Genomic DNA, 17,507 nt, shown 5'->3' on the forward strand with positions numbered 1-17,507 from the left:
AGAAAAAAACTGTAGCAATTAAAAATCGATTAGAAGAAGTCATGCAAAAAATCAAAGTAGAAATTAAGACAGATGGTCAAATTGAATATTTAAAGTAAGACTGATTGTCAGAATGCGTGAAAATAACGCTATGTTGCTTAAGAGAATACCTTAAATATAAGGAGAAAAATAAGTTTATATTTGGATAAAATAAAGATATCATGCAAACACTAAACGAAATGTGTGGCAATATATTTGACAATTTGAATCATTGCAAATGATTACAATTTGCAATATATTTTTTTTAGAAAAGAAAAATGCCTGTGTACATGCTAGAAAAATAAAACATTAAGGCTCTATATCTTTTGAATAAATTCAAGATTTTTTCAGAGAAATTCCCAGGCCCAGATGCCACCAATAGTGATTTTTCCTCCCAAATATTAAAAGAAGAAATTACATTACATTTCAATAAATTCTTCTTCAGAATAGAAAAAAAGGGGACTTTTCTTTGGGCCAATTATAATCTGAATTTCAAAACATGGCATGGACATTACAAGAAAGGAAACTTGTAGATTAAATTCTCTCATGACTTTAGGTTCAACAATTAAATTATTCTATGATGCTATCTGTATGCATGTATGTGTAGGTTTTGGGGTATGAGAGGTCTGCGTATTTAAAATAATCAGGAGGAAAGCATGTCATGACTCCTATGAGTAAGTGCCTCAAAAGCAGGGGAGAGTAATGAGACTAGAGATGTCAATACAATAATTCATCAGTTTTATGAGTCTGACACCAATTCCAGTGTGTGTGTGTGTTTTCTCCCTTATACCACCAAGCATTTCTTGGATATCAGCTGAGTTGAACGTCCTATAATTTGGTTCAATTCTGATATCACCTACCTAGAGATAACACCAGATCTGACTGGTTAAAGGCTCAGTCATACAAAAAATGTCCCCTGCCCCTCATACTCCAATAGCAGGTCCATGTATTCACTTGTACTTCCAGTAGACTGGCTGTAGAGGTTTTCACAACCTTCTTTTCAGGTTCGATTAGTTTGCTAGATTGAGTCACAGAATTCAGAGAACATTTTACTTACTAGATTATGGGTTTATTATAAAAGAATACAACTCAGAATAGCCAAATGGAAAAGTTCTAAAGGGCAAGGTGTGGGGGAAGGGTCACTGAGCTTTCATGCCCTCTCTGAGCATGCCACTCTCTTCACATCTCTACATGTTCACCAGGTTGGAAATTCTCTGAACCCATCCTTTTGGGTTATTATGGAGGCTATTTATTACATAGTCATGATAGATTAAGTCATGGGCAAATTGGCAATCAATTCAAGCTCCAGCTTCTCTCCCCCCTCCAGGAGTCACGGGGTGGGATTAGTTCAAAACCTCTAATCACAAACTTGGGTACCCAGGTAACCAGCCCCCATCCTTTGGTTACCTACCTGTTTTTCAAGTCAACCCACTAACATAACAAAAGATACCTTTCCTGCTCTCATTGCTTAGGAAAATCCAGTCATTTTAGGGAGCTCTGTGTTAGGAAAGGGAACAAAGACTAAAATATATATTTCTTATTCTAAATCACGATATCACAAGCTTCATGCATAATTTTTATCCAAAATACTGTAAATTGTTGATAATCCTTTATTTCTGTGAAATTTCAGGGTTCTAATTGTTAGGCATGGTGGAAGACTTGGGGGAGGAAATTTCAACAACAATAACACTTAGAAAACAATCACATATAATCCTTGAAGCCCTCAGATGTTATATTCTCATTTTATTTGGACCTCAGTTATTCCCAGGCAGGCAAACTGAAAGTGTGCTGTTCTAATAAGTAAAATAATACCCTAATGGTTGAGTGGGTTGGAGTGGCTTGCCTACACTCATAAATACTAGTGAAAGTCAGAGCCACATTAATGATGACCCATACCTATATCTATATTCCAAAGTGATGGGGGGAGGTGTTGTTTTGAGGACCAGATGGGCATGAAATTTCTTTCTTATATATTCTTCTCCCTTCTGTCTTCTTTTCTCTCTTCTTTTTTAGGAAGTCAGCCTGTGCAGAGGCTCTTTGATCTTGGGAGGCCAGAAATATACTGGGCTCATGGAATTAACAAATTAGGACTCTTTCCTATTTATTTATTCATTAATTAATTAATACATTTATTTATTTTATGGAAATTATCCATTCATTCATTCATTCATTTATTTTAAGGAAATTATCTATTTTTATACTCTTAGAATGGTACAACTAGTCGACCAAGAAACACAAAACCAGGATTTGTGGAGATAGACTTGGTGTCTAGTCCCTGTGGTAAGAAAGCAAGATGGCTCATAGGAATCATATGTTTGCCAATAAAATGATCAAGTATGGGAAGTGTCCTTACCTCATAACAAAAGGATGCCTGTGCTGGGAAAAATAATAGGCAAAGAGGAGATTGAGAGTTGAGAGATCCTGGCTATCTGTTGAAAACTTCCTTAACTAATATAAAATCTCAGGAGATCAATGTGGGGATTATTTTCTCAATAATTAAACAATCTATAAATCACTTAATGGTTCCTGAAGCAAAAGGAAATCAGCAAAACTCTACAATGAACATCCTTAAGTGGCACATTGTTTATAAAGTATATGTAAAAATCCACATGTCAAATATTCTGCACAGAGTAGATCTTTCTTTAAAGTACCGATATTCGTGACATTTCTTATGATTATCGTTGTTGCGTATGTATCTGTCTCTTCCAAATATACTAATTTTTTTTGAGAATAAAGATCCAATTTGGTTAATTTTTCCATTCTTCAACTCTTCTTATTACAGTGTGAATATAGTGAATGCTTAACACATTTTCTTGAATTGTATTCATTAAGATAATCCAGACCCTGAACTAATGGAAATACTGTTCAGAAGCTTAACTTCTTATATGTAAATAACTGTCAAACTTTTGATGCACTATCCATTCATAGACTTAATTATTTATGTCTTGGGTAATTGGGATTAACCTTTTATGACACATGTAATTAGCAAAAGTAAGTTGTAGAATACTATATAATTATTCCAGGAACTTTTTCAAATTAATTTCAAAATAAATCTGTTCATGGTATACAAATGTGACTGGATGTATAGTTTTAAACCTAAATCCCAGATTTTTAGTGGAGATATAATAAATAAATAAGTGTATATTTTCTATAGAGAAAATGTACTTATTTTTGGTTGGGACTATATCTGGATTGATGATAATTTTACCATTATAAATCAGCTATTCTGTGTCAAGACATTTCTAAGTCCTTGATGAATATCATAATTAATGTCAGGTCATATGTACCTCTCTGGCCTACCCTCTTGAGGCTATCTTTCAAACTAGGAAGGAATAGATATAACTTTCTAAATTTTAGGACAGAATTATCTACTCTGTCACCTGAACATCTGGGATCTAAACCATATTGATTATTTTAAATAAACAACCAAAACATTTGCATTTCAGACATGCATCAGAGGATTTAAGAATGAATTATTTACAATTAAGACTTTACAAACCTCACTTAAGACATAGAAAGAATCTATAGTTATTTACCTGGCTACTCAGTCTTAATATTTTCCAATCCACATACCTAAAACAAGCTAACATCCCTTACAGACTCAGCCATATCCCAGATCCTGAAACAAATCTCTTTCCTAATCCTGAGAGATTTAATTTGTTCTACTTCAGATGACTGACATTTTAGCATTTGGAACTGGTGTTCTAATTTCCATTACTATATTAAGTTTTGTGAGAACAACAAAAATCATTTTAATTCTCTGTAGAAATACTTTTGTTCAGTTGAATTAATCTTACATTTTCAGTACCTACAAGCTTCCATTAAAGAAAATATCCAATTGTTTTGTAAAATAAAATGGATAACTTTGCCCACTGTCTCCCCAGTGCCCTTTATATAAAGTATGCCCCATACGTCCCTTATATAAGAATCTCATAGTTTATTTTGCTGGTTTTCTGAGCTGAATTCTGTATTTTATTTAACAATATAAGCTTCATATAATAAGGTTTTTGTTTCCCAATAACAAAGCATTCACGTCTCCTTATTCATTCATCAATTCTACAAACAGTTATTACGTGGTAGTTCCTACTACGTGCCAGGAACTGTGCTAATCACTGAGTAAAACAGGAAATAACAAATACAGACTATTGTCTCATAAATATGATGTGATATAGTGCATAAAAATCAACTGTGCAAGTTTTATGAATGAAAATTCATAAAGCTATAAGCTCACAGAGCCTAGGAAATCAAAATAGGCTTGCTAGTTAAGGAATAGTTCTTGTTTATATAATATAGATATACAGCTGGTATCTAAAGAAGGAAAATTAGCTAACTAGGAAAATGAGAGGGTAGGGAAAACAGTAAGAGGGAAAGTCGAAGTGGAAGAAACTATATATATATTTAACTAATATTAATAATATATTTATGTATATGTGCTATATATAACTATACATAACTAATATTAATAATATATATATGTTTATATATATAAAGACACATAAAACTTTTGGAAGAATTTATAAAACATTACTGTGTTTTGAGCTGTGGTATACAGGGCTTAAAAGTAGACCAGTTAGAAGCAAAGTCCATAGTAAGGATAAGGGGAAGTTGGGATGGCTACTTGAACTAGTATTTTGACAGTAGAGAGGAAGTAAAGTTGATTTGGGTGGCATTTTGGTGATAAACATATATGACTTAGTGATAAATAGGATACAATATATGAGGGCAAGTAAGTATGACTTCCCAGTATCTGTGATATTCATAAAGATGAATACAGGTATCAATCACCGAGATAGCAAACACTGGAGGAGACATAGTTAATTTACTGTGGCAAGGAGAATACAGAGAAGAGATTCTGAATTTATTTGGAACATGTTCAGTTTGAGATAACTTTGACCTTTATTTAACATATTTTTAATATTCCATTTTTTGTGCCAAGAAAAGTTTTCGTTCCTGAAAGTATTAAGTGGTCAGTGGGAGATATAGGTCTGGAGCTCAATGATAAGTTTAAATAAAAATCTGGAAATCAGGGGATCCCTGGGTGGCTCAGTGGTTTAGTGCCTGCCTTCGGCCCAGGCCATGATCCTGGAGAACTGGGATTGAGTCCCACGTCAGGCTCCCTGCATGGAGTCTGCTTCTCCCTCTGCCTGTGTCTCTGCCTCTATCTCTCTCTGTCTCTGGGTCTCTCATGAATAAATAAATAAAATCTTTAAAAAAATCTGCACATCATTGGCAGATAGATGATCTATAGATGACAATGGAAGCTATTAATATGGTTGAAGTGAAATTGAGAATAGAAAAGATACAGCACTGAGTCTTGAGGTGTTTCAGTGTTGAGAAGGATAGAGGGGATGATCTAGAAAATGAGACCAACAAGCTGAGTCCAGGTACAACAGAAAATAAGAATAATGATAAATAGAGCTAGGTGGGAGGCCTGGGTGGCTCAGCGGTTAAGCGTCTGCCTTCAGCCCAGGGCATGATCCTGGAGACTGGGGATCGAGTCCCGCATCGGGCTCCCTGCATGGAGTCTGCTTCTCTCTCTGCCTCTGTCTATGTCTCTGCCTCCCTCTGTGTCTCTCATTAATAAATAAATAAATTCTTTAAAATAAAATAAATAAAATAAAATAAATAAATAGGGCTAGGGTAACAAAATAAAAAAAAATTCTTTAAAAAGGAAGTAATTAAGGAAACTACAAATATGTTTCCAATTAAACTCTAGAAGTTCCTGAGTAAAGGGTTGTTTTGATGGAATAATTGGTACACAAGGCAGTTTGAATTGAGTTGAGGAGTGAAAAAAAGAAGTGAGGAAGTAGAGAAAGCATATGTCAATCTCTCTAAAGAAGTTTCACTGTGAGGAAGAAAATGACTCGATAGTTTATGAAGGTAACATATGCTCCAATAGGTTATTTTAAAGGTGATCTGATTGGAGCGTGCTTCATTGCCAGTTGAAAGATTTTATTATAATATAAGGAGTTGACAAAATAGATGATGTGGGATTTCTCATAAGGAGGGTGGAGATGACCATTGTTAAGGTTACCGAACGGTATGTATGGTGCCAATGCTCAACATATGAGCGCTTTTGCTCCAGTAATACATATGACCTTATTTAGAAATGGAGAAAGTAGATGACCAAGCTTTAGAATCTGCCTCTTGGGTATAATGAGAATAAAAATGTGAACAAGGTTTAGGGTATTGGCATGAGAATTATTAAAATGATGAACCAAAAAAAAAAAATAAAAAATAAAAAATAAAATAAAATGATGAACCAAAGGTGGTGTAATGGGGTGGGGGAAGAAGAGGACAATGAATGAAAATATGGAAATATGGAGGAGTGGAGGTTCACATCAGGTCAAAGAATTGTCAGATGGAAGTAATTCACAGGTGAGCCAAGAAGGTTGGTGTAGAGAACACTGTGATTAGAAACGAAGGTGAGTAGTGGGGACACTCTACTGAGTGGAATGAGATCTAGCCTATGATGTAGGAGTATGTGGTTGAGAAAACAGGGAAAACAATGGAGGTGAAGAGATCGAAGAATAGAGTGGCTGAATGTTGGAAGGTATGGAAATTGGGGTCACCCAGAAGGTCAGCACTAATGAAATTAGATGCTGGCACATTATAGATAATAGAAAGATGAGGGATGTTGGGTGATAGAGCATAAGACATATGCCTCAAAATGCAGTTTTCTGCAAGATTAGTGAGTACAGACCCAACATTTTAACAAGGAGTAAAAGGAGCATCATGCACAGTAAACAAAGCTGAAGTGCATGTAAGGTGTGTGAAAAGAGAACTCCTTTAAAATGGAGTCCAGAAGCACTGCAGGGGGAGCTCCACGCAGGTACCACTGGTTTCAGCCCGCAGAACCTTAGGAAAAGGGAAACTAAGGATTTTTACATAAAGGGACACCTGGTGGCTCAGTGGTTGTGAGTTTGCCTTCAGCTCAGATGGTGATCCTGGAGTCCCGGGATCGAGTCCCTCATCTGGCTCCTGAGGGAGCCTACTTCTCCTTCTGCCTCTCTCTCTGTGTCTCTCATGAATAAATAAATAAAATCTTTTTTTTTTAAAGAATATTTACATTAGAATTTTATCTACTGTTTAAAAAACAAACAAACAAACAAACAAACAAACAAACAAACAAGGGAGTTCCCTCTGGCCCCAGCAACAAAACAGCAACTACTGCTAGCAGCCAGTGAGAAACCACCACAACCTGGAACTCTTTGTTTTTTTATTTTTTCCTGGGAACTTTTGTGTAAAAGAAGCCTACCCTATTTCCTCCTGAAATCTAACAGAAGCTGACTTTCTCTTTGTCTCTTCAGACTTTGTCCCAAATCGCAATTCCTCTGCTATTCAGAAATAAATTCATTTTGCTGGTACAGTATCTGGCCATTTTCGTTTTAAGGTTGACAGGTGAGAGAATGGTCAGTGTTGGTAGTGTTACAGGTAAAGTAATTCTCAAGGAAAGAGACATGTTTCAGTTAAGGCATGAAACAGTCTAAGAACACGTTGATAGTGTTTAGAAAGTAGAGTACCAGAGGGTAGAAAGGACAATATTCTAAAGCTTAGGTGAGGGTCAGTACTTACTGAATTACCTTCTTCAGATGAAGTTGCAATAGACAGTAGATTGCAAGGACAATAAATGGGAAGGGTATGGGATTTTGAGTGAGGAAAAGAGGACACTATGTGATTATCAATGCAGACATTTATTTTTATTCCTTTGTGGAGTGCCTAAACTTTAAATAGATGTTACCATCTGTTTTATGTTTCATTACATCCTATGGCTCAAAATCCTGCAAGGATGACAGGCTTACATCTCTGACTCAATCCTTTGACTTTGACAAAATATCAACTATGGTGATGAGGCTTTGCTGCTTGTTTGTTTTTCTTCCTTAAGCTAACATAGAGATGAGGGTGATTGATCAACATGGTGACAATCCTTATCCACTGCTTCCAAGCGTACTTCGTCCTCCATTGTTTCAAAAGTTGATCATTTTAGGAATACATCAGATCCTCAGCTAGGATACTTTAAGACTAAAGCAAGTTAAAACACGGATGAACTCATCTGTGCATATTGATGATTATTTCTCATTACTAGAGGCTGCCCATCACTGTATTTTCAAACATATCAACTCAAAACATTTGGTATTTGCATAAATAATGTTCTTCCTGAAAGCATTAACATTGTGTTAAAATGTGAAATAAGTGCATCTGTTTTAACATCATCCTTTAACTCCTGTTAATTTCAAAAGACATAAAAGAGTATCTTATGTATCTGAAAAATCTATGTAAGGTTGTGATTTTAATTTATCAGTAAGGGTTTCTACATTAAATATGCACAGGTTTTTAAAATAGAGATTAAAATATGAAGGAGATCAAGCTATTTACAATCTAATTAACTCGAAATTGGATGAGTAATATAAATGCATAATTAATCTGGTTTGACTATGACAAACTTGAAAGGAAGATTATGGAATTAGTAACAGAAAAAAGTCTCATTAAAAAAAAAAAAAAACCACTCTGTAATTGAAGCCAAAGTAAGAAGAATTTCCTTAGACATCTTTACTATACTTCTTCCACACCTTATTCACTGGAAATTTTCCTACCATATATCAATAAAATAATACAGGGACCATTAAAAAAAAAACATTAAAAAAATAATAATAATACAGGGTGAATTATGAAAGTGTTTCACTTCCAAAAGAATTCCAATAAAAATAAATCCCTCTTGTTGCAACATACTGATAAAGTATATAAATTACAACAAATGTACTTTTCTATTTTTACTTTTATTTGTAAATAATTTCAAACATCAAACTTTCAGGAATATGAAGAATATTCATTAACACTTTATCCATGTTGAATTATTGCTAACATTTTACCTCACTTGATTCATCCTTTGCTCTCTCTCTTCCTCATTTTGCCTTTCTCTCTGAACAGCCTGAATGTAAGTTGTACATGTTATTGCTCTTTATTCCTATGAATTCAGGCCATATTTTCTAAGAATAATTATTTTTTTTTTGTAGAACGATGGTGCAATTATGAACAATAATAAATTTAATACTGATATACATTTATCTAAATCGCTCTCCGTATTCCCGCTTGGCGATTGATCCAATAATCTTTTGTGTAGCAAATTTTTTTCTTCAGTAAAGGATCTGGTCTAGGATCATGTAATAAACTAAAGGCTTCTGTAAGTCTGGAAAAATTTGTCAGCTTTTATTTGCACTTTATTAATTGCTATTATTGAAATTCACCATCCCTCTTTTTATCATTTTAACTTTTCATTTCAAAATAAACTATTTTTGAGTTTGTCCGATGCTTCTTCATGATTAGATTCAGCTTTTATATCCCTAGGCTAATATTCTATAAGTAAAATTGTGCACTTCCCAGGATATTACACCTAAATGCACACAATGTCTATTAATATCCCTTATTAGTAATGTTAATTTTTATCACACTGTCAAGGTGTTATCTGATGAGTTCATTATACACATGATTCTCAAACTGTGTGCCAATGCACCCTAGAGTTCCACAATGTACACATGTGATTCCCAAGGATAATTTTAGTGTTTTAGAAACACAATAAATCTTGACATCTGCCCCAAACTGAAGCAACTATTAGCTTGAGGTAAGCTCACACTTATATTAGGCAATGCCAGGTGCTTTCAAAGATGTTGTGACATTACAAACCTAGGTAGTCCTCTCTGTGGTGAAACAAGATCACTCAAAAAGTAGCGTAAAGGGATCCCTGGGTGGCGCAGCGGTTTAGCGCCTGCCTTTGGCCCAGGGCGCAATCCTGGAGACCCGGGATCGAATCCCACGTCGGGCTCCCGGTGCATGGAGCCTGCTTCTCCCTCTGCCTGTGTCTCTGCCTCTCTCTCTCTCTCTCTCTCTCTCTCTGTGTGTGTGATTATCACAAATAAATAAAAATTAAAAAAAAAAAAACAGTAGTGTAAAGAGTCACAGTGTCCGATCTGATGGCAAATTTGAGGATTTGCTTGTTGCCAAAGTTGCATTAGTTTATTTAAGAATGAAAGAATAGTTATTTCTTTCAACATATATGTATTTTTTCAAGTGGTTATTAAGTCTTATATATATAATAATTATTAAGTTGCTTGGATCTAATTATTTAATCAATATAACTATTTGGTGTGTCTTTTGGGCCAGTAGAATTATTAAGATATTATTCATATACTGCACTAAGTTTAGGAAAATTTTTCACTATATGGTTACTACTTTTGCCATTGTAAATAATAGGCAGTTTATGCTCAAACACTAAAATACTTTCATCTTTAACCTTCAATATTTCAAATATGCTAAGACACTTTGAGACCTCACCAGCACCCACCACCCCCAGATTAATGATTTAGTGAAGATTATCACCTGGTGCAATCTTTAATATGATGATTACAACATGATTATTTCTATCTCTATCATTCCCTCTAAAATCAACAGTCCACACTTGGCCTTTTTACTGAAAGAACCCACTCTATCTATCTATCTATCTATCTATCTATCTATCTATCTATCATCTATCTATCATTTATTATCTATCTATCCATCATTTGTTATCAGTTTGGTCTCATAAATGTACATCTTATTTCCAAATTTATAATTCATCACTCTCTTTGATTATTTTGTTAATCAAATTGCCCCAGATTTGGTCATGGAAACCTATTCAAGGTAGTATTTTGTGTGACATGCACTTTTTTTTTTTTTTCTGCTTCCTTATTTCCCAGCATGGCAAAATGTTCTAGTCTCATCTTGTACTTCTCTGAACCAGTGCTAGAATTAGCTATGTCTCCAAGGGACGTAACTTATATATTTGCATATTCACACACATACATATTTTAAAAATCATCACTTCATATCAACACCTCCAACTTCAACCTGCCAGCATCTTTCTCCTTTACTCTTTTCAATATTTGAAATTATTTCTTTTAAATGGAGGTCCCTGGCTCCCAAAACATCAAAATATTTACTCATTTCCTAAACAAACAAAAAAATACTGCATACATATGATTATTTCCATTTGAGTAATCTTATTCATTTGAAATGCAGTTGGGTTCATTTGCTTCTGTTTGTTTCCATTTGTAGTAGTCCCCTTCTTATTATTACTATAATTTTAAAATTATCAATAGAATTCATGTGCTTCCAAAAGTTAACATTATTTAAAAAAACACAACACTTAAAAAGTGTCACTCACTCTTTTATCTACTCAGCCCGACCGCACCCCTTTGTAGGTGACTGACATTCATTCACTGTTGGGTGCTTTACTCTTTTTGTGTTTCTTTTCATAGAGATAAACCAAAACGTGATTATTTACCATTTTTTTAAACCAAAATATAGCATATGGTCTATTCTATTTTGCAGTCGCTTTGTCACATAAAAATATCTCCTGGAAATCATTCTGTTTCACTTTACAGGTATCTTTCTTATTCTTTAACACTTTTGTAACACTCTAATATCATGGTTTATTCAACTATCCCTTACGCTTAAGGTAGGTAATTCTCCGTGGTTCAATTAATAAATTTGTGCATAGGTTTTTTCATATTATTGGGAATATATATTCAGGATATTATCCTCGAAGTGGGATATTTACATTGAAGAGTAAATTTATACTTTTGTAGAATATTGTCAAATTCTACTCCATTTTGCATTACCATCATCAAATAAGACTATTTCCCCACAACTTCTGAAGGACTACATTTGTCCATTTTCTTTTTTCTTTCTTTTTAATAATAAATTTATTTTTTATTGGTGTTCAATTTACCAACATACAGAATAACACCCAGTGCACATCCCGTCAAGTGCCCCCCTCAGTGCCCATCACCCAGTCACCCCCAACCCCCGCCCTCCTCCCCTTTCATCACCCCCAGTTCGCTTCCCAGAATTAGGAGTCTTCATGTTCTGTCTCCCTTTCTGATATTCCCTACCCATTTCTTCTCCCTTCCCTTCTATTCCCTTTCACTATTATTTATATTCCCCAAATGAATGAGGACATATAATGTTTGTCCTTCTCCGACTGAATTATTTCACTCAGCATCATACCCTCCAGTTCCATCCACGTTGAAGCAAATGGTGGGTGTTTGTCGTTTCTAATGGCTGAGGAATATTCCATTGTACACATAGACCACAGCTTCTTTATCCATCATCTTTCGATGGACACAGAGGCTCCTTCCACAGTTTGGCTATTGTGGACATTGCTGCTAGAAACATCAGGGTGCAGGTGTCCTGGCGTTTCATTGCATCTGAATCTTTGGGGTAAATCCCCAACAGTGCAATTGCTGGGTCATAGGGCAGGTCTATTTTTAACTCTTTGAGGAACCTCCACACAGTTTTCCAGAGTGGCTGCACCATTTCACTTGCTAAGTGCTATTTAATCTTAGTTTTTAGTCATTTTAATTACTTTCTAAATAACTCTTTTGTATAGAGCATAGATTTGTTTTGCATTATATTTACATTTGAAATATTTTTTCTTTTAACAGATAAATTAAGCTCAGTATCCTATTTTTTCTTTAATTTTTAGTAGATTTCATTTTACATGGGGAGCTTCTGTGTATTTGCTTCATAGTTACTTACAAATATTACATCCACATTTTGAAATGTAATTTTTTAGTATTATACAGTGTTTCTCTTTGTCTTATTTATTGCTTTGGTTCTGAATTTTATCTGCTGTCAGGATTGCAGTCTCTATTTTTTGTTGTTGTTGTTGTAAGTCTCTCAATATATTTGGCCTTAATTCCATATCAGATACTTTTTCATGAATAAAGATATTTAAGACACTGATTATAAAAATTAAATATAGACATGCTAAAATTGCAACTAATGATTAAATGACGATAAATGAAATCAAGTTTTTAAAAACAGAGGAGGGAAACCTACAAATAGAAACCTCCAATAAATCTAAAAATAGTTCAGAAAAGAGAAAAAATTAAGTCTAGAGAGAATGGGAAAATGAAAGCAGGAAACACAATGGCAGAAATAAAACCCAATATATCAATAATCGTAATAAATTTAAGTGTATTTAACTCCAGTGAGGAATATCTGTACTGTTTTCCACAATGACTGCACTAGTTTGCTTTCCCACTAACAGTGCACAAGGGTTCCTTTTTCTCCACATCCTCGCCAACACTGATATTTCTTTGTTTCTTCTGTTTTTTATTTTAGCCATTCTGACAGGTGTGGGGTGATATCTTATGGTACTTTTGATTTGCATTTCCCTAATGATCAATGATATTGAACATCTTTTCATGTGTCTGTTAGCTAGCTATCTGGTTGTCTTCTTTGGGGAAATGTCTGTTCGTGTCTTCAGCCCATTTTTAATTGGATTATTTATTTTTTGGTTGTTGAGTTGTGAAGTTATTTATATATTTTGGACATTAACCCTTTATCATTTGAAAATATCTTTTCCTATTCAGTAGTTTGTCTTTTAGTTTTCTTGATTGTTTCCTTCATTGTGTAGAAGCATTTTATTTTGATGAAGTCCCAATAGTTTATTTTTGCTTTTGTTTCCCTTGCCTCAGGAGACATAACTAATAAAAAGTTGCTATGGCCAATGCCAGAGACATTTTCCTGTACTCTCTTCTAGGATTTTGATGGTTTAATGTCTCACATTTAGGTCTTTAATCTATTTTGAATTTTGAATTTATTTTTATATTTGGTGTAAGAAAGTGGTCCAGTTTCATTGTTCTGTATGTAGCTGTCCAGTTTTCCCTGCACCATTTGTTGAAGAGAATTTTTCCCATTGGATATTCTTTCCTTCTTCTTCTTTGTTGATGATTAATTGACCATATCATTGTGGGTTTATTTATGGCTTTTCTATTCTGGTCCATTGATCTATGGTTGTTTTTGTGTCAGTACTGTATGATGGTGATTACTACTGCTTTGTAGTATAACTTGAAGTCCAGAACTATGATACCTCCAGCTTTGCTTTGCTTTTTCATGGTTGCTTTGGGTATTTGGGGTCTTTTATAATTCTATCTAAATTTTAGGACTGTGTTCTGTGTAAAATGTTGGTGGCATTTTGATAGAGGTTGAATAAAATCTGTAGATTGCTTTGGGTAATAAAGACATTTTAACAATATTTGTTTTTCTAATACATGAACGAGGGATGCTTTCCCCTTGCTTTGTGTCATCCATAATTTTTTTTTTTTCATGAGTACAGATCTTTCACCTCTTTGGTTAGGTTTATTTCTATGTATCTAACATTGAGAATCTTCAATGCCACTTAATTGTTCACTTTAAAATATTTAATTTTATGTCATATAAATTTCACCCTGTTAAACTATTTAAAAGATGCAAACAACTGATAAAATATTAGAGGTGCTTGGGTAGCTCATTCAGTTAATCAACTGATTCTTGTTTTGGGCTCAGGTCATGATCTCAGGGTTGTAAGACTGAGCCTCACATCAGGCTCTGCCCTGGGAATGGAGGTTGCTTAAGATTCTCTCTCTCTCTCTTCCTCTCCCTCTGCCCCTCCTCCTTCTCTTTTTCTCTCTTAAGAAAAATAAAGAAAAGAAAAATGAAAGAAGGAAAGAGAAAGAAACTGTATAAATGTTTTATAGGATTTTCTACCAAAATTGCAAAGAAATAGATAAGTCCAAGTTTATATAAGCTATTGTAAAGAATATTTCTTTTTTCAAACAAATATTAATTAATTAATTAATTAATTAAGAATGTTAAGAATGGGGGGAGGAGCATAGGGAGAGGGAAAGAGAGAATCTCCAGCAGACTTTTTGCTAAGCATGGAGTCCAGCACTGAACTCGATCTCACAGACTTGAGATCATGATCTGAGCCCAAATCAAGTCAGACACTTAACCAACTGAGCCACCCAGTCACCCCTCATTTATTTTTTTATAAGGCTACTATATCTAGAAAATAAGTGAAAGAGAAGAGAATAAAAGGGGCGAAAGAAGTTTAGGAAGTTATTGGAAGAATATAAGTTTTTATAAGACCTGTGTAGCAAGAAGGAGAGATGCCATTGGATTTGATATATTTTGTACATATAATCAACAGGGATTGCTGTTTGATTGCATGAAGCAGATGAAGAAAATAGGTTTCAAGGTTATCTTTTAGTTTTTGGTTTATATGAACCTTTGGGTGAGACTGATGGATTACAGAGAAAACCTCTGGAATTAATATATTTCTCTGTTTTTTGTTTTGTTTTGTTTGTTTCTCACTATATTTGATCAGGTCTTTATTTAAAATTAGCTGTCCAAAATGATTGAGTTTTATGGAATAAACAAATACAAGTTTTTAGGCAGCGGGCTTCTTCTCTTCTGTGGTAGGTTTCTTTTCTGCAGGTTTCTTGTCAGCTGCTGGTTTCTTGGAGGCTGCAGCCTTTTTTCCTACCAAAGGTTTCTTAGGCTTTTTCACACCAACAGCCTTCTTTCCTTTCTTCCCTACCATGGGCTTCTTGCCTGGAACCCCCTTCTCATCTGATTTGGCTTCTAAGGCCACTGCTGCCTTATCCATCCGGAGTTTGTGATTCTTGGCCTGGCAAAGAATGGTGTTCCCGCGCATGGTCTTTGCATATGGGTTTAGCTTCAACATGATTCTTAGGTTCTTCAGTGGATTCTTCTTCAGGACTCTACCATGAATCTTCTTGCATGGTGCTCGGAGGGCTCTTTGGAACTCTGGGTTTTTCAAGATTCTGCTGAGGTCTATATTAAGCATCTTATGCATGGGAAGGTTGTAGTTACTCTTGAGGGAGGCAGCCTTAGGCCCAGTGCCATACAGATCATCTAACTTGCAGAAAGCACTTTCAGTCCAAATGCAGAACCCACATGCCCACCAGGAGCAAGTTTCAGAATGTTCAGTTTGCTTACATTAAGTAAAGTAATTCCAGGGGTGTTTCTGAAGGCCTTGATAATACCGTTGTCTTCACTGTAGATGATTCAGGGTACCCTGCGCTGGATACAACAATGGTTTCTCATTTTGCCTTTGCCAGCTCTCATTCGCTGAGAGGCATAGACCTTTTTGATATCATTCCAGGCTTTTAAGTTTCTTAAGAAGCAAAACCGCCTCCTTGGTCTTCTAGTAGCCTTCAACTTTATCTTCAACCACCAAAGGAAGTTTGGGTGCTTCCTCAATAAGATGACCTTTAGACATGACCAGTGCTGGTGAGGCTGAGGCAGCCAGGGTAGAGCAGATGGCATATTGCTTTTGTGTTGTGTTCACTCTGTGGTGCCAAAGGCGTTAGGTTTTGGTTGGTGCAAACATGTGACCTCCATGACACATATTTCCAAGAGCACCCTGGCCAGAACAGTGAGGCCCCCGCCTCAAACTCTGGGAATTGGAGCCACAGCTCTGACATTACCCCAAGACTCAGCACTGCTTTGATGACCTGCTGATTCACTGACAGCATATGGCTGTCTGTTATTTTTGCACAAGATGGTGTGAACAAAGTTCATGATATTGGGTCGAATGGGAGCCTTAAACACAGCAGGCAAGGTAACATTTTTGCCAGATGATTCCCCCTTTTTGGAGTACACAGGTATCAACGGGCGAGCACACGCCATCGCGGGGAGAGGAGAGGGCCTCACCTTCTCTCTGTTTTTTAATGAAAACTTTATTTTTACTTTTTATTAGGTTTTTAATTTTAATTCCAGTATAATTAACATAAAGTCTTACATTAGCTTCAGGTGTACAATATGGTGATTCAATAATTCTATACACTATTATTCAATGCTCATCATAGTAAGTGTCCTTTTAATCCCCTTATTTTACCCCCACCTCCCCTCTGATACGTTTTATTTTAAATAAATGCCTTCAGTTAGAGTTATTGTTTATTTTTCTTTTGCAACAAGAACCTTTTTTACTTGAAGTATACTTCAGAATACATGGTTCTAAAAGTTATATAAAATACTTTCCATCCAAGAAAAATAGAATACTCAATTTTCTTCAAGTACACACAAAAGAATCCCTAGTTAAATCACATAAGTAATATTACAAATTTAGAAAGATAAATCACACCAAGTATATTTTCCATCCATAATTGTACAAAACTAAACATCAGTAATGAAACAAAGCTGGGAAATCTACAATGTAAATATTAAATATTTAATTTGTAATTATTAACACACTGCTGCACAATGGGCCAAATAAGAAATGAAATGGTAGCTTAATATATCTGCCTAAACAAAAGAAAAAGAAAACATTGTATTTCAAAACCTATGGGATGCAGCAAAAGCAGACATCAGAGTGAAGTTTGTGCTATAAATGTAAGAAACAAGTTCAAATAAACAATTTACCTTTATACCACAAGGAACTAGAAAAAGAAGAAACTTAGCTGAAATTTAGTAGAGGAAGTAAATAACAAAGAAAAATCATAAATAAATAAAATAGAATGGACAATAACATATCATTGAAAGTAATGACCAGGTTTTCCAAAAAATAAACAAAATTGTCAATGCTTTAACTATAATATGAAAAAAAGAAAAGCCTCAAACACCAAAATGAGAAACAGAAGAGAAAATAATATAACAGATAACAC

General features: G+C 34.8%; 1 pseudogene; it reads right to left on the minus strand.

Annotated features, from left to right (window-relative positions):
• Positions 1 to 15,242: 15,242 nt before the first annotated feature.
• LOC144291893 (large ribosomal subunit protein uL4 pseudogene) lies at positions 15,243 to 16,547 on the minus strand (annotated as a pseudogene).
• Positions 16,548 to 17,507: the final 960 nt, after the last annotated feature.

This window comes from Canis aureus, chromosome 20 (genome assembly GCF_053574225.1).
Source record: "Canis aureus isolate CA01 chromosome 20, VMU_Caureus_v.1.0, whole genome shotgun sequence".
NCBI classification, from domain to species: domain Eukaryota; kingdom Metazoa; phylum Chordata; class Mammalia; order Carnivora; family Canidae; genus Canis; species Canis aureus.